General features: G+C 37.1%; 1 non-coding gene across 1 annotated transcript; it reads right to left on the reverse strand.

Annotated features, from left to right (window-relative positions):
* Positions 1 to 2,572: 2,572 nt before the first annotated feature.
* LOC131633718 (small nucleolar RNA R71) lies at positions 2,573 to 2,679 on the reverse strand. Its single transcript, XR_009293390.1, has one exon. It is a non-coding gene; the product is annotated as a small nucleolar RNA R71 (small nucleolar RNA).
* Between the last annotated feature and the right edge of the window lie 17,087 nt (positions 2,680 to 19,766).

The following is a 19,766-nucleotide window of genomic DNA, read 5'->3' on the forward strand; positions in this document are numbered from 1 at the left end:
TCCATTTTGTAAGAAGTGTGATGTATTAGAACTGCAATTGGAATCAGTAACAAGCAAATTGAAGATGAAGTTTGAAGCTCAGAAAAGGAATACTATGCAGCTTAAGATAGCAATTGTGTTGTGTTGTTTGGATGTTGGTTTGTTTTACAATTTCATGTAATTTGTAGTTAGGTCATGATAACACGATTTTATATCATATATTTAGCCTGAAATCCATAAATATTTATAGCATTTTCCATTAATTATATTGTTTTATTGTGATATTATGCGAGTATTTGCTTTGTTTCAGGTTTTACGCTCTTATTGAGACTATTTGTGAAAAGAAAAGAAATGGAGCTAAAATCACTGCTATTTGTGCCTAAAAGATGAAAAAAGGGGTGCTGAAGCAAGAAACGGGTGCAAAGAAGGCCCAAATGTGCATACTACAAGTCCAGCCCACGAAAAAGCCAATTGTGCGTGGCCCAAATCATCCCAGCAGAAGGAGACGCACGTCTCCAACGTTCTTCTGCCACGTCACTAAGAGGAGACGCCCGTCTCCAACTGCTCCTGGATTCTCTCCACTTGAGACACACGTCTCAAGTCGTTCAAAGGGTCTCCCCAAAAAGTGGAGACGCACGTCTCCGAGCCCCAGTCAAGAGAAGCTCCTCTTTTCACGCGTTCCAACTGCAGTCCCTCACCTATAAATAGAGGCTGCCACTTCAGTTCAAAGTGTCCGATTTTCTGCTAACGAAGTGCTGCCGAAATTGTTCTGCGACCACCATTTTCTTTCCTGCTTTCAATTAAACCGCTTTATTTTGCTCACAACAATTTCTACACCGGAAATTGTTGTGAACCTTTTGTAGATCTAACCTTACGTTGGATTTATTTTTATATTCCTTGTTTTAAATTTCTGCCCATTAATTTTCGAAGAACGATCCAGCCAACCTGTGGTGGAAGTTCGATACTTCAAGATTCAATTCAATTCAGATTTATTTTATTTCGGGTTTATCATTTACCGCTTTATTTATTATTATTGCATGATATATTACATGCCATTTAACATGCCTTTTATTATAAATCCAAATAATTTATGCATGTTTAACCGTATTAATATGTCTGGCTAATTAACTAAGATATCGGTATGTAAAGTAAGTAACCGTGGGATCCGAAATAAATTGGCTTAATTCTGTTTTATTAAATATCACTTGTTTTTGGTTTATATGTCTAATTTAATTAGTAAGTCTTAAAACCAATAGAGCGAAAGTTTGAGGGGTTAAGACGATCAAAGGTTAAAATCAATAGAGCGAAAGTTTGAGATCTTTAACTGGATAGTAGACATAGGACATTAGTTTTAAGGATGGCGAAAGCGTATTAAAATTAATTAGAACTTATTTATTTTCAAAAAATGTTTTTACACCCGAGCGGGATGGCGAAAGCGTACGTTAGGGATATTAGCATGTTCCGAGTCAACAGAGCGAAAGTTTGAGATTAGGAGATTTAAATAGGTAACAACTTCATAAAACAAGCATTTTATTAATTATGTTGTTTCCAAAAAGCTTTTCTAAATCTAATGGGATGGCGAAAGCGTACATTACGAGTTAGGACAGTAGTCTAAATCAACAGAGCGAGAGTTTGAGAGGAGGACTTTTAATCAATTGAATTAATAAAGATTTTTAATCGAATTAATATACTAGCCAATGGACCTTCGGATCGCCTAAAGTTAAACGAAATACATACTGATATCCGTCTATTATTATATTTCTTAGAATTCACAATCACTTCCCCTTAGGAACAATCAAAATATTAGTAGCCTTAGCTTTACATAGTAACCTTAGATAACGGTAATTCGATTCATAGTCCATGTGGATTCGATATCTTTTAAAAATACACGACACGACTGTCCACTTGCAGTCATCAGATTAATAGACACGTAAAGTCGCGATCAAGTTTTTGGCGCCGTTGCCGGGGACTATTTAAGTCGATATCGTAACTCACTGTTACACCGTAGAGACTGGGGTAATTCTTTCCTTTCTTTTTGAACGATTGTATGCCAAATACTCGTTCACAAGGAGGAGATTTAATACAATGAATTAACGAGATCGAACATTTTATTAACGTCAAACGTCGAGCTCGCAATCTTCCCGAAGTAGCACCAATTCCGATTAATCAGGAATTGATCTTTACTGATCAAATCAATCAAATTACCCCGAAGTTAGAGATGGCTGCTATTCGTCCTCTTAGAGACTATGTCGCTCCTTCACGCGCTGAACCGCACTCAAGCATCACACCACCTGCGATTGAGGCGAACAATTTCGAACTGAAACCTTCGTTGGTACAAGCTGTTCAACAGAACCAATTCTCTGGAAGCCCTGCAGACGATCCCAACCTCCATTGATTCGTGTTCGTGCAATATGCCGACACTGTCAAAGCTAACAATGTTAGTTCCGAAGCTATTCGATTACGTCTTTTCCCTTTCTCCTTGAGAGACAGAGCTAGAGCGTGGCTTCAATCCCTACCTTCTAATTCCATAACTACATGGGACGAATTGAAGAGAGTATTCTTAGCTAGATATTTTCCGCCTAGCAAAACCGCTATGCTAAGAGGTCAAATTAACGGATTTACCCAAAAAGATAACGAATCACTCTTCGAAGCTTGGGAATGATACAAGGACATGCTTAGACTATGCCCTCATCATGGACTCGAACCATGGCTGATCATCCATACTTTCTATGGTGGTCTACTTTATAACACTAAAATGACTATAGATGCCGCTGCTGGCGGAGCATTAATGGACAAACCCCATGATGAAGCATAAAACCTCATAGAGAACATGGCACAAAACCATTATCAATGGGGTGGAGAACGAGCCGCTCTAGAGAAAACCCAAACCAAAGGAGGAATGTACGAAGTAAGTGGTATAGACTGCGTTAACGCTAAAGTAGACGCTTTAACTCAAAAGATCGAAAACTTAACCATCACTCCTTTAGCCACCGCGGCTGCCGTAGCACCTAACTGCGAAATTTGTGGATTAACTGGACACGCAGTTGCCGAATGTCAACTCTTGACTGGTATCCCATCTAATCAAGTAAACTATGCTCAAGGAAACCCTTATTCTAACACGTACAATCCTGGATGGAAGAACCACCCAAACTTTTTGTATAAGAACAACAATGCGTTGTACGCGCCTGGACAAGCACCTGCTGTCCCACCTGGTTATCAAAAAGCGCCTGTAGCTGCTCAAAACGCCCCTAGGAAGTCGAACCTAGAAATCATGATGGAAAACTTTATAGCTTCCCAACAACAAACCAACAAGGACTTCCTAAATCAAAACATCCATAATAGTGAGCAACTAAAATAATTATCGAACAAAGTAGATGCTTTAGCTACACATAACAAAATGTTGGAAACACAAATCTCACAAGTAGCTCAACAACAAGCACCTACTGCTACCCCTGCTGGCACGTTTCCTGCTCAACCATAACCTAATCCTAAAGGACATGCGAACGTGATAACACTACGAAGTGGAACGAACTACGATGGACCTATCGATCCTAGAACTCAAAACGCACCCATGTCACAACAAGAGCCAAAGGAAACCAAAAAGACATCAACTGATGACCAAACTGCTAAGCCCAATGAGAACAACACCGAAGTGGAACCTGAAAAAGAAAAACCTTACGTTCCACCACCACCTTATAAGCCACCAATTCCTTACCCTCAGAGATTAGCTAAATCCAAAACCGAAGCGCAATTTAAAAAATTTGTAGAACTTCTGAAACAATTAAACATAACCATACCTTTCACAGAAGATATAACTCAGATGCTTTCGTACGCTAAATTCTTGAAAGAAATTCTATCAAACAAAAAGAAACTCGAGGATAACGAAACTGTAACACTTACCGCTGAATGTAGCGCTATCATCCAAAATAACATGCCTCCCAAACTAAAAGATCCTGGTAGCTTTTCCATACCCTGCGTAATAGGAAAGACTATTATAGAAAAAACCTTGTGCGACTTAGGAGCTAGTGTTAGTTTGATGCCTCTTTCAACCTGTAAGAAACTAAATCTGGGTGAGCTTAAGGCAACGAGAATGTCTCTTCAACTAGCTGACTGTTCAGTCAAATACCCTGTAGGAATGTTAGAAAATATCCCTGTGCATGTAGGTCAATTCTACATCCCAACCGACTTCATCATAATGGATATCCAAGAAGATTCTAACATCCCGATCATATTAGGAAGACCATTCTTAGCAACCGCTGGTGCAATTATAGACGTTAAACGAGGAAAGCTTACCTTCGAAGTAGGAGAAGAGAAAATTGAATTCATTCTTTCTCAATTCCTAAAAGCACCTTCTATAATTGACACATGCTGCTCTGCCGACATAATCGACGAGTGTGTAGATGAAATAAAATTCGAACCACATAAGGAAACCGAGATCCTAAGAATTCCTATACCGCCTATTTTTGAAGATGACAATTGGCGTGGGGAATATCAAGATAACCACCTCAGTGAATGTTTAGCATTAACTCCTGATCCTATACCTGGACCTAAGAAACCTGCTATAGAACTTAAAACACTACCTACCAACCTTAGGTACGAATTCCTAGACGAAGAACTTAACCGACCAATCATAGTTAACGCCGATTTAGGACAAACCGAGACTGAAAAACTTCTCACTGTCCTAAGAAAATACCCAACCGCTCTAGGATATAACATATCAGATCTGAAAGGAATAAGTCCTTCCCTCTGTATGCATCGCATTATGCTCGAAGAAGATTGCAAAACCTCTAGGGAGCATCAAAGACGAATAAACCCCATTATGAGCGATGTGGTTAAAAAGGAAATCCAAAAACTGTTAGAAGCCAGAATCATATATCCAATATCCGATAATAAATGGGTTAGTCCTATTCATGTCGTACCGAAGAAAGGAGGAGTTACTGTAATCACTAACGCAAAAGGCGAATCTGTAGCACAACGTACCCAAACTGGATGGAGAATATGCATTGACTATAGGAAGTTAAACAAATCCACTCGCAAGGATCACTTCCCTTTACCGTTCATAGATCAAATGCTCGAACGTCTAGCTAAACACTCACATTTCTGTTATCTGGATGGATACTCCGGATTCTTCCAAATTCCTATTCACCCTGACGACCAAGAAAAGACCATGTTTACCTGTCCTTATGGTACATTCGCTTATAGACGAATGCCTTTCGGACTTTGCAATGCACCCGCAACCTTCCAGAGATGCATGATGGCAATATTTGCCGATTTCCTGGATGGAATCATGGAGGTCTTTATGGATGACTTCTCTGTCTATGGAGGAAGTTTTGAAACATGCTTAGAAAACCTTGAATTGGTACTCAAACGATGTGTAAGCGTTAACCTAGTACTTAATTGGGAAAAATGCCATTTCATGGTTCGACAAGGAATCGTACTTGGACACATCGTATCCGATAGGGGGATCGAAGTAGATAAAGCAAAAATCGAAATCATCGAAAACCTTCAACCTCCCAAAACAGTTAGAGAAATAAGAAGTTTTCTAGGACACGCTGGTTTTTACCGATGTTTTATTAAGGATTTCTCTAAAATAACCAAGCCCTTAACTGAATTACTGATGAAAGATGCCGAATTCATCTTTGACGACAAATGCACTGAAGCATTCCGAACACTTAAACAAGAATTAATCTCTGCGCCGATTATGCAACCTCCCGACTGGAGTGAACCTTTCGAAATAATGTGCGACGCAAGCGATTATGCTGTAGGAGCTGTTCTAGGGCAAAGAAAAGATAAGAAACTACATGTCATATACTATGCGAGTAGAACCCTAGACGAAGCTCAAATGAACTATGCCACGATAGAAAAGGAGCTACTAGCTGTCGTATTCGCATTAGATAAATTCCGTTCCTACTTGGTAGGAGCCAAAATAGTCATATACACTGACCATGCCGCTATTAGGTACCTTTTAACCAAGAAAGATGCCAAGCCTAGATTGTTAAGATGGATCCTTTTATTACAAGAATTCGACTTAGAAATTAAAGATAAAAAGGGAACCGAAAATGTCGTAGCAGATCACCTCTCTCGACTCGAAAATCTGAAACCCGAACAAGTACCAATCGATGATGATTTCCCTTATGAAAGACTCATCGCTCAGTTGGAAGCTAACGAATTAGAACCATACCATCCAACCATTGAATCCAACAACTTCGTAGAAGTAGCTTTAGCCCGCTCTGCCACACCTTGGTATGCGGACTTCGTAAATTACCTAGCTGCTGGTGTACTTCCTCCTGATCTAAGTTACCAACAGAAGAAGAAATTCTTCCATGACCTAAAACATTACTATTGGGATGACCCCCTCCTTTTCAAAAGAGGCCCCGGTGGAATCTTTAGACGTTGTGTACCCGAGGAATAAATAGGAAGTATAATAACACATTGTCATTCAGCACCATGTGGAGGACACCATAGCACAACTAGAACCTGCGCCAAAATCCTCCAATTTGGACTCTTTTGGCCCAACCTATGGAAAGACATTTACTTTGCCGTATTAAATTGTGATAGATGCCAACGAACCGGAAATATCTCGAGACGTGACGAAATGCCTCAAAAAGGCATCCTAGAAGTAGAAATATTTGACGTCTGGGGAATAGACTTTATGGGTCCGTTTCCATCATCATTCGGAAATAAATATATACTCGTAGCTGTCGATTACGTTTCAAAGTGGATAGAAGCTATCGCTTCTCCTACAAACGACACACGAGTAGTGATCAAACTCTTCAAAAACGTTATCTTTCCTAGGTTTGGTGTACCAAGACTGGTAATTAGCGATGGTGGATCTCATTTCATTTCAAGAATCCTTGAAAAACTCCTTCGAAAATATGGAGTAAATCATCGAATAGCTACACCATACCATCCACAAACAAGAGGACAAGTAGAAGTGTCTAACCGAGAAATAAAACAAATATTGGAGAAAACTGTTGCTATATCTAGAAAGGATTGGTCATCCAAGTTAAATGAAGCTTTATGGGCTTATAGAACAACTTTCAAAACTCCAATTGGAACCACCCCATTCAAACTCGTTTATGAAAAATCATGCCACCTTCCGGTAGAATTAGAACATAAAGCCTATTGGGCCATTAAGAATTTAAATTTAAATTACACTACTGCTGGTGAAAAACGACTTCTAGACATAAACGAATTAGACAAACTTAGACAAGACGCTTACGAAAATGCCAAAATCTATAAGGAAAGAACGAAAAACTGGCACGACAAGCGTATATCTAGGAAAAAATTTAGCATAGGCGATAAAGTACTATTATTTAATTCTAGACTGAAATTATTTCCTGGAAAGTTACAATCTAGATGGTCAGGTCCTTTCGAAATTACTAACATATTTCCGAGCGGAGCGATAGAAATCAAAGGAGAAACCGTTAAACCTTTTGTCGTGAATGGGCAACGTCTAAAGTATTACCATCATCTCGAACACGATGAAAATATTCATATTTTTAAACTCGACGAGATGCCCGCTCATTCAGAAAAATGATCTTTATTTAAATCGTCGAGCTTCAACATAAAACAAAGCGCTTGGTGGGAGACAACCCACAATTTTTTTTTTATTTAAAATATTTTGTTCTATTTTTGAATTACTTTAATTACCTATTTTTGTTTTTATGTTTTTTTTCTATATCTTATAATAATTACTATAATTATAACCGCTATTTTTAAATCGTAAAAATCTCTCCTTTTTATAATTATAATTATTATTATAATTTGTTACACCTTTAATTTTAATTTTCTCTTTATTTTTCCTTTTAAACAACACTAGCCTAGTTCTAACTTAATTTTCATATTTTTCAACTTATAGGCTTACTTAACTACTAACTCATCAAGATGCAAGAAGTTGACAATATGGAAGTTGTATTCCATGGTAGAGGACAAGAAGCGAGATATACTAAGCTAGCTGAGAGACAAATGGATTTGACTCGCTATCCTTACCACCCGACTATGGAAAGATTAGGTATCGCAGAAACCGTCATGCACTTGCTGAACCAAATCGGTTGGACCGGTTCTCACCTATTCCGCAAGTTTAGTACCTACCGAAAGCTCACTCTGGAATTCTTGAGCTCTTTGACTTACCTGCCTAACTGTGGACAAGGATTGAGGAAAGGAGTTATCCTCTTTCGACTCTTTGGATTAGAATATCAGTTTTGCATCCGTGATTTTGCTGAAATGTTGGAAATCCCTCATGGATCAGATGCATACACCACAGTCCCTGAAGAAAGTCTTGCCTACTGGGAGTTGGAAAGATTTTGGGGTAAGATCACTGGTAACGATAACCCTGAAGAGCACGAGTTTCAATCCGAGAACATTCATAACCCTGTTTTCAGATACCTGCATAAGATCATCGCTCACTATATCTTCGGTAAACCCGAAAATGTCACTGAAGTTTCTAGAGAAGAGTTATTCATCATGTTCTGCACCTCTCAGAATCGTCCTGTCAACGCTATCGCATTTATGCTAGCAAACTTCGAGCGCATCACGCAAGACGAAGTTTCACCTATTCTGATCGGAGGAATTGTCACTATGATTGCAAATGCTATAGGTCTGAGACAACCACTGCTTAGATTGACACCTTTTGGTTCCTACAACTCTATGAACATTCGCTTTTGCTTTAATCGAGGTATCATTAGTAACCTTGGACCTGATCAGTTTGATTTACTCAGTGATAATAAAGTACTAGATCAGTTCACCCTACCGAATCCAAGGACAAGTGTGCACAACCCTGCTAACTGGCTTTACTATGATCAAATCCCTGAAAGAGAGTCATCTCCAGAAACACCACAAGCTTATGAACATTTAGATGATGACATGTATGTAGCAGAACAAGATTCTGAACCTGATTCTCCTCCTGGATACTATGAATATGGACATATACCCGTAGATGATCTTGAACCTGAATACGAACCTATGCCTGAGGATGATCATGTGCCTGAATATGAGCCTCTACCTGAAGATGAACCCATTCCTGAGTATGAGCCTGAGACTCCTACTGGTTCACAAGAAATCCAATCTGAAGACATGACTGACGTCGAGCCTGAACAACAACAACCTGCTGCATCCGCTGAATCAGTGGCCCCAAGAAATGCTCCTCCGAGGATCGAGCCTGCTCCTAATCAGAACACGCATGGGCAAGCCATCGATGCACTGCAACACGAAGTCCAACATATGCGAAACGAATTACACACTCTGCAAATGCATTTCTTCAATTTCATCGACACCGTCAATGCTCAATTCGACGAAGTCTTCAAACACATTTATTCTAATGTGCACAACAACAGACGTGGCTAGATGTTAACTTTTAGGACATTAGATTTTATTTCTAGTTTTAGCAATTTTCAATTCCTAGTTTAGAATTTAATTTTCTGCATTTTTACATTTTGTTTCTATCAACACTCAGTACCAGTTTTAATCTGAAATGCATTATTTTTATTCATTTACTGCTACTGTGTTATATTATGCTGCTATTAACTGCTATATATTCCTGAACGCATATAATATATTCAGCTTGTTTACCATTATTTTTGTTGTTTATAATACTAAAATATGACACTGTTCTGAACTGTTTATCACATTTATTGTACCTGTCAGAACCTGTCCAAACCAGTACATGCGTGAAAAACACTCCCCTAGGCTAGGAGACGCACGTCTCCACCTCTGTGGGACCACCCATTTGCATGTTACAGACAGGAGACGCACGTCTCCATATCCTGTCCAAATTCAAAATTCAAAATTATTAGAGGGAGAAGTGATGCCTCTGTGTGGTCAACGAAGCAGAGTAGTAGCTGCCCTTGGGAGACGCGCGTCTCCATATCCTGTCCCCCCGCAGACTGCCTGCCTGAGACGCGCGTCTCCCAAGGGCAGCTACTGCTCTGCTTCGTTGACCACACAGAGGCATCACTTCTCCCTCTAAGAATTTTGAATTTTGAATTTCAAAATTCACCATTCAATATTCTTCCTTCTCCCCATAATTCCTTCCATTTAAACACCATAAACCACATTCATCCTCCATCACCACCTCTTTAACTCTACATCATTCCCCATTTCTCCATTCCACTCAAAATTCAAACACAACCATAAATCTCCATCAATTCTATATTTACTCCACCATTCTCAAACCTCACTATAAAAACTCACCACCACCACTCTTTTTCTTCACAACTTCCATACCATTTTTTTATTCCTCTATTTCTCCACACTATCTCCTTCCAAAGACACCATGCCTCCACGTTCAATCATCCGAAGTGTACGCCCTGAGAGACCTCCTCCCAACCTTGAACACATTATCTTTCGAGAGGAAAATGACAATGCTCAAAGAACCAAATACCTCGCTTTCTATGAACGTTCGGTTGTCCCCACGAAATTCGTGAACATCGAATGTCTAGAAACTCTGGGTCTAATAGATGGTGTCACCCGTTTGCTCACAAAATCTAGCCTACATCATCTCTGTACCGAACCCGTACCCACTTATGAGCCGCTCGTCTTAGAGTTCTTAAGCTCTTTCCACTACGACACTCCTTCTGATCAACCACTCTTAACCGGTAGCATCCAATTTCGGATGTTTAACCGTGACTTTATTTTGGATCAAGAAGAAGTTGCTACGTATTTGCATTTTAACAATGCACCAAATGCTCACCGGACAATTTTTCAAGAACTCAATGGTCGCCCTTGGGAGCAACTAGCTTTTGAATTTTGGTTTAATCTCACTGGCGAAATTCCTACCGGTTGGAGGACCCTTCATGCTTCTCATATTCAAAATCCCTCTATACGTTATTTTCAACGTGTTTTGGGTCACACTATCTTTGCAAGATCCAACAACCACAAGGTAAACCAAAATGAATTATTTTTCTTATACTGTGCGCTAAATAATATCCGTTTCAATGCCGCACCATTTATGCTCCAACACATCCAAGGCTGCATCAACGCCCCCGCTACAAACTCCTTCCTGTTTGGCGGCATTATTACCACCTTGGCCTGTGCCTTAGGTCTCGCTGATGACCTCATCTCGCTTTCCCATCTCATGATGCCTGCTCAATCCCTCGATCTCACTTACTGCCGTGACTCTCACTTGGTTTCACCACATCATGATGGCCGCTACACTCTGGTCGTCAACAAAGTTCTAATTCCAAATGTCATCCTGCCATGCCCAGAGCAAATCAACATCCGTTATATTCAGCGTTGGAGGCTTGTTAATGAAAATCCTCAAGAAAACCAACCTGAACATCATAATGAGCCAGTGGATGCAATGGAACAAGAGTTCAACCAAGCACAAGCTGATTTCAACCAACCTCCTCAAAAAAATCTTCCGCCTATCACTCTCGATGCCATCTATGCTGCAATTCAACGCCAAGACCAACTCTTTCAAGCTATGCAGACAAATCAAAACGAAACACTAAGGCTTATTCGAGAGATGCAACAAGAGCACCGTGACTACGCTATTAGGAACGAAGGCCAATACACCGAAATTGCTACACAATTGAATGATCTCAACATTCGTGTAAATGGCTCTCCTACTGATAGACGTCGCCGTGTTCGTACAAGAGGCGCAAGCAGTTCCCGCAACCGCAACAATGAGGAGTAGTAGCTATGCAATGAGGACACTACATCATTTAAGTCTGGGGGAGTCGTATTACTCGTTTTAGTATCATTTCCTTTTATTTTATTTCCTTTCCTTGTAATGTTTCTTTTCAAATTCAATAAAGCATATTTATGGAATTTTAAGTCTTATATGTATATTTCCGTGGCTATATCAATTTTTTCCATTTTCTTGAGCCATAACAAAAAAAAATAATTTTTTACTCCAAAACGATAAACGCATAACCCCACACGTTCGAGAAGTACGAATCTACTCAAATACTTAACACATAGAAAATCACAATAAAGATTCAAGACAATACCCTTATCGTCCCGACACTCTAAAACCCCCTAGTGTGCTTAACCGATTTGAATACCCTTTATACCGAAAACCATCGATTTTAATTTTTGAAGTAACCCTTATTAGTTTATTCTAGCAGTCGGCACCGTCTTAGACACCAACTACGCAGAGAGTCGATGAATATAAGTGTATGATCCTTATAATTATAAATATATGCTTAACTGCCAATAGAAATGTGCCTACTAAGTAAGGTGATCCTCACAAGATCATTTAACCTAACGGTCACAGATCTCAAATACAAAGAAATTAAAAACTCATTGTTGATTGGTTCAGAAGTTACCTGGTACTGAACTTGGTAGGAAGGACTATTGTCCGATTCCCCACAATCTACAAATGAGGGCTAAGGAGTATACCACATAAATGTGCCAGAACTCCATAAGAAGGATCATAGTCACTAACCGGCTACTCTGCTATGTGCGCGTCAAGATAATGGGCTTAATGTGATTGCGCGCGAATGAAAAGGGTAAAACAAGATGATGAGTCAAGGTCAAGCTATAATGGCATGATTCGGATTGGTATGCACGCTGGGAGTTGTCTAGTGTCGCTACTGTAAGTTTATTGCTAAGGTCTACCGCATAAGTTTCAAACGAAAACACTCTATAGCTGAGTACAACCCGAACGATGTGGTGGAAATGTTTTTCATTTCACTGTCCTCTGTTTTTCTATCTTATTATTTGCTTGAGGACAAGCAAAGGTTTAAGTTTGGGGGAATTTGATAACACGATTTTATATCATATATTTAGCCTGAAATCCATAAATATTTATAGCATTTTCCGTTAATTATATTGTTTATTGTGATATAATGCGAGTATTTGTTTTGTTTCAGGTTTTACGCTCTTATTGAGACTATTTGTGAAAAGAAAAGAAATGGAGCTAAAATCACTGCTATTTGTGCCTAAAAGATGAAAAAAGGGGTGCTGAAGCAAGAAAGGGGTGCAAAGAAGGCCAAATGTGCATACTACAAGTCCAGCCCACGAAGAAGCCAATTGTGCGTGGCCCAAATCATCCCAGCAGAAGGAGACGCACGTCTCCAACGGTCTTCTGCCACGTCACCAAGAGGAGACGCCCGTCTCTAACTGCTCCTGGATTCTCTCCACTTGAGACGCACGTCTCAAGTCGTTCAAAGGGTCTCCCCAAAAAGTGGAGACGCACGTCTCCGAGCCCCAGTCAAGAGAAGCTCCTCTTTTCACGCGTTCCAACTGCAGTCCCTCACCTATAAATAGAGGCTGCCACTTCAGTTCAAAGTGTCCGATTTTCTGCTAACGAAGTGTTGCCGAAATTATTCCGCGACCATCATTTTCTTTCCTGCTTTCAATTAAACCGCTTTATTTTGCTCACAACAATTTCTACACCGGAAATTGTTGTGAACCTTTTGTAGATCTAACCTTACGTTGGATTTATTTTTATATTCCTTGTTTTAAATTTCTGCCCATTAATTTCCGAAGAACGATCCAGCCAACCTGTGGTGGAAGTTCGATACCTTAAGATTCAATTCAGATTTATTTTATTTCAGGTTTATCATTTACCGCTTTATTTATTATTATTATTGCATGATATATTATATGCCATTTAACATGCCTTTTATTATAAATCCAATTAATTTATGCATGTTTAACCGTATTAATATGTCTGGCTAATTAACTAAGATATCGGTATGTAAAGTAAGTTAACCGTGGGATCCGAAATAAATTGGCTTAATTCTGTTTTATTAAATATCACTTGTTTTTGGTTTATATGTCTAATTTAATTAGTAAGTCTTAAAACCAATAGAGCGAAAGTTTGAGGGGTTAAGACGATCAAAGGTTAAAATCAATAGAGCGAAAGTTTGAGATCTTTAACTGGATAGTAGACATAGGACATTAGTTTTAAGGATGGCGAAAGCGTATTAAAACTAATTAGAACTTATTTATTTTCAAAAAATGTTTTTACACCCGAGTGGGATGGCGAAAGCGTACGTTAGGGATATTAGCATGTTCCGAGTCAACAGAGCGAAAGTTTGAGATTAGGAGATTTAAATAGGTAACAACTTCATAAAACAAGCATTTTATTAATTACGTTGTTTCCAAAAAGCTTTTCTAAATCTAATGGGATGGCGAAAGCGTACATTACGAGTTAGGACAGTAGTCTAAATCAACAGGGCGAGAGTTTGAGAGGAGGACTTTTAATCAATTGAATTAATAAAGATTTTTAATCAAATTAATATACTAGCCAATGGACCTTCGGATCGCCTAAAGTTAAACAAAATACATACTGATATCCGTCTATTATTATATTTCTTAGAATTCACAATCACTTCCCCTTAGGAACAATCAAAATATTAGTAGCCTTAGCTTTACATAGTAACCTTAGAAAACGGTAGTTCGATTCATAGTCCCTGTGGATTCGATATCTTTTAAAACTACACGACACGACTGTGCACTTGCAGTCATCAGATTAATAGACACGTAAAGTCGCGATCAGGTCAATATTGCCATTGTTTAGGCTTGAGGTATGTAATTTGGAATGATGAATCATGTAATTGTTCGGTACAATGTAATTTTGAAACATGTTATTAAATGAAAGTAATTTTGTTTCTGTAATTATGGTTCAATAACATTACAAAATTCTGAATGTATAATTCATTAAGTTGGTTCAATATCACTACAATGTCAGTACAAAATTCTGAAACATAACGTGAAACAAAATTCAGCTTAAGTTAGCATTAAGTTGGTTCAATATCAGTACAAAATTCTGAAACATGTTATTGAATGACTGTGTTCAATAACAATACATTAAGTTGGTTCAATATCACTGATTATATTAAGTTCTAAATAGCACATACAAAGTGCATAGTTCAGTCATTACAAAAATTATGCATAACAACACTGCACCAAAAGTGTTACATAATTTAGTCATAACAAAAGTGTGCACAAAACAACATGCACCAAAAGTGTTGATTACAAAATAACATTGCACCAAAAGTGTGCATTACAAACAAAAGTAGAAAAACAGATGCTAAAATCACTTCTTTTTTGGAGTAACCTTCTTAGGAGTACCCTTCCCTGCCTTCTTAGGAGTACCTTTATTACTATTCCCTGCCTTCTTAGGAGTAGTCTTTGATGCCTCCCTTTCCTCAGTGTCCATGCATATTGGTTTATCAGGGTCAGAACCAGGACCTGTGAATGGTTTAGGTTTTTTGAACCAGTTCTCCTTTATCCTCTCACTTGACCTCCTTCTAGTTGGTTTGACAGCCATCTTTGCCTTACCCTTCTTTAAGTTACTTGTTGAGGCCTGACTTTGAACATGAGAATTTATGTTTGGTAGGCTGCTAATCATATCATTAGTGATATCCCCAAACAATGTCCCAGTTTGGCTTTCTACATTGTTTGTCCCAGTTTGACTTTGTGCATTGATTGTCCCAGTCTGAGTTTCAGCATTGTTTGTATCAGCTTCTTGACTTGCATCACCTACTTCACCTGCATTTGGTTTTATTCTCTTCTGCAAAAAATTAAACCAGTTACATATCCATAAAACTTCAACATTATATAAAAACCAGTTACATCTGGGCAAACTATAAGACGATGCTGAATCAAGAGTGCTCCCACGAGAACTGCATCCAACCATGCTTCCGATTGATGGACGATGACACGCGATGGACAAAGAAGGAGAATCGGAGACGAAGACAAAGAAGAAGAATCAGAGCTGTAAAAATTTTCCAGAAATGGAGAATCAGAAAAAGAAGGAGAATCGGAGACGAAGACAAAGAAGGAGAATCGGACACACGAACCCTAGATTCATATATTGAATAAATTGTCCCAGTCAGCAAACAATTGCCACCATGGCCAATACTTCAAAGCCCAGTCAGCAAATGTGGTAAAAGGGTTATGTAAATCCAGGATTTATTAATTATAAGGGGTCTTTAATAAAAAAAAACTTCAGGGGGGCTAAATCAAAACTCGCTATAATGGCAAAGGGCTTAATATACCTAACCCTAAAATATAAGTTACCATATTTGAAATCAATTTTCAAAAATAATAAATTTCATTTTTGAGGGACCGCGCTAAGCACGGCCATACCGCGCTAAGCAGGCTACCTACTATAATCAGACCCATTTTATTTCACAGAGCATGCTAAGCGGGCTCCACCGTGTTAAGCGGGCTCTGGGATTCTGCAAAAAATTAATGTGCGACCTGCATCAAACCTGACCCAAATCTTTGCCCAAAAACTTATTTATCATTACTTTTCTGCGATTTAAGGTCTATTAACCTAGTTCTAACATAGATTAATTATTCATAACACTAAAACACAATAATTCATCATATCTCCATCAATCTCCATTAAACCCTATACCTTCAAATCCCTAAACATTGTGGATTTGACTCTAGATCATGTTATCATTCATCAATACAACAATCAACAATATCACATAACATAGTAGTCATACCGTCTCATCAAATTCGTCATCTATGAGTGATCTACTCCTTTAGGTGTTTTTGACTTATATAAAATAGGTGTGGGGTTCTTGGAAAGGAGAAATAATGAGAAATGTCATTCTCGTCAAAAAAAACTTCTCAAAATATTTTTTTTCAAATTCTCCACCATGTTCACTTCTAACCTTGACAATTTTGAAACTCGTCTCATTTTGTACTTGGCTATAGAAGGTGGTGAACACAAAATGTGACTCATCCTTATGCCTAAGAAACTTTACCCAAGTACATCTTCTATAGTCATCAACAATTACTAATCCATGTTTCTTTCCATTGATTGATGCAGTGTTTACTGTTCCAAAAAGATCAATGAGTTAAAGCTCAAATGGTTTAGAGGTAGAAACAACATTTTTTGCTTTAAAATACATTTTTGAAACTTGTCATTCTAACATGCTTCACAAAGAGTTTCTAAAGAGAACTTCAGATTAGGAAGACCTCTAACAAGATCGAGCTTGTTCAGCAGAGATATCCTTCTCATACTGACATGGCCCAAACGTCTATGTTAGGTCCATTGCTCTTCATTGATAGACATGAGACATTTTACATTTTGCTTTTTAAGATCAGAAATTCTAATCTTATAAATGTTGTTTTTTCTTTTTCCATTGATTAGAATAGAGCCATCCTTTTGACTAACAGCTTTGCAGGATTTTTGATTAAAGGTAATATCATAACCACTATCACTTAGTTGACTTATAGATAATAGATTATGCATTAGTCATCAACAAGTAAAACATTAGTTATAAAGGGAAGAAACCCATTACCTATCATTTCGAAGCCTATAATTTTTCCTTTTTGATCGCCTCCAAAGCCTACGACTCCTCCAGGCTTAAATCCCAGACTTTGAAACATATGTCTTCTTCCTGTCATACGGTAAGAGCATCTAGAATCCAAGTACAATGACTGATGCTTCAGTTGACCAGCTTAGGAGATTTCTTTTTATTTTGATTCTGAGTCCTCTTCATATTTTGAATGGATATATATTGGGAGATCCAACATGAATCATTAAAGTTGCGTTGGCAAGTTCCTATTCAGATTCTTCTTCTAAAGAATCATGAGAATATTTGATTGCTTTAAGAATTATCTTCTTTCTTTTGACAATCCTCTTCTTAGAACTCTCTTACTGAAGCATTGGGCACTCATATTTGAAATGACCTGGTTTATTGCACTCATAGAGAAAAGAAAAGCAATCACATAGAGACTAAAACACCGACCCGCATGTTATCATACAATCCCTTATACAAGAGGAAATCCCACCCTTACCTTAGATGATGAATTTGAAGCTTCTCTAATGAAGATTCTTCTTATTTTATGCCCTAGCTCTCTTTTTCCTTTCTGCTCAATTCCATGTTCTGACAGTTCTGTCCCCTTATTCCCTTAATCTTACTACTCCACACCCAAGGGTCCCTCTAACACATCAAATCATAACCAAACACACACAATCACATAATTTATTTACGAAAATTCATTAAATAAATCGGGGCGTTACATAATGCAGTAGGTAGAAGGAGTTGGTAATGGTGAGAAACACGTGAATGTAGCTTTAAAGTTTGATCTTGAGTGTATATTAGAAATGGGTTGAGAGGTAGAGATGAATTTTGTTTTTTTGAAAAATGAAGAAGGAGAAGAAGGAAGGTCTAGCGCGACATTTAAATATGTTCATCTAGTTCGGAGTTGCATCTGCGAACTAGTTTTTTCTATTTTAAAAAAAAGTATGTTTGGAGATGCATCTCCAAACATACCCTTAAAATGACTTTGGTTGTGCATCTCTGATTTTTATTTTCATAAATATGAAATTTGGTGCGTTCGGAGTTGCATCTCTGAAAATGAGGGGCATTTTTGGAATTTTGTAGAGGGTCTAGGAGAATGTATAAGAGTGGGATGAGAAATTGCCTAATGTTAAGCATAATTGTCAAAACAATCACTAATAACAAAGCTCAATTAATTGAGGATTTAACATGCCACCCCCTAAATTATATTTCACATCACCCAATTTTTTTTTAATTCTCAAATTGTCCATGAACAAATTTAGGGGGTGACAAGAACGAAATTTTCGGTAGATTTTCCAAAAATTTTGTAACGTACCAAATTTCCCATATGAATTTTTAAAATAAATTAAATTAAATTTTATACTATCGAAAATTCGAAATTTCCGATAAATTTTGAAAAGTGATGCAATTTACTGGAAATTTCAAAATATCCAGTAATAAAAAAAATATTTTTTTTTGTTGAAAATGAACTACCGAATTTTTTGAAAAATCAGATAATTTTTTTCAGAATTTTTGAAAAAATATCATATTTTCTTGAAATTTCTAGTAATTTCAAAAAAAAATATAAAAACATAAAAGTAATAGCACCCATTATTAGGGGATCCACATATAATTTTGAAGGTGGCATCTTGAATCCTCCAATGAATTATATCACCTATTTGATCATTTATTTTAAATTTCTAGTAAATGAGTATTTTACTCACCTTTTATTTTTAAATCCCATAATATTATTATTTTGTAAAGGTCTAAGTAGGGGACTTAAAACCTTACTTTCTATAAAAAATTGTTTATAACATAAGACTTTTTTTTCCATTTTTAAAAAATATAAAATCTAAAAAATACTATTTAACAAAAAGTTAATATTTTTTTAAAATATTTTTTCTAATCATTCAATTTTCTAAAAAAAAAATATCAATGTTTTTCTTAATACTTTTTATAAGAAAATTTCAAAAAATAAACAATTTTTCCTGTAAAGAAAAACTCTTGAAAAAAATTCTTTTTAAAATTTAAAAACTTTTTTATTGAGGATATTTAGTTTAGGACAAAACTTAGGTACAATTCTTTAAGTGTGGTTCTTATTATTTTTTAATGAAAATATGACAAGTGTATAATTTCCTCTTACACGTATGCAAATTTCTCCTATTTTTACTCGTTAAATGATATTTAAGTGTATATTTATTATATTTTCATTGGAAAATAGTAAGAACCACACCTCAAAAATTGTACCTAAATTTTGTTCTTTAGTCTAAGAGATCTACTTATTTTAAGACTCGTTTATTTTTAAAATTTTAAACTCCTAAGGATTAAAAAATTAAATCACTGTTTTTAAAAACTCTTTTAATGGACCATTATGGTGTTAGGTGTAAGTGTGTAAGGGCATATATTGAAAAAAAAACAAGTCCTTGATATATCAACAATTCGAGAAATGTACTTGTGACACTTTAAATTATATTATATGACACCCCCTCATTTTTCATTATTCTAAAAACGATCTTGGTAAAATGGAAATATTTTTTTTGAACTAAATTTTTAAAATAAAATTGAAATTTTTAGTATATATAAAAT

The sequence above is a fragment of the Vicia villosa genome, unplaced genomic scaffold (assembly GCF_029867415.1).
Source record: "Vicia villosa cultivar HV-30 ecotype Madison, WI unplaced genomic scaffold, Vvil1.0 ctg.001168F_1_1, whole genome shotgun sequence".
Lineage (NCBI taxonomy): Eukaryota > Viridiplantae > Streptophyta > Magnoliopsida > Fabales > Fabaceae > Vicia > Vicia villosa.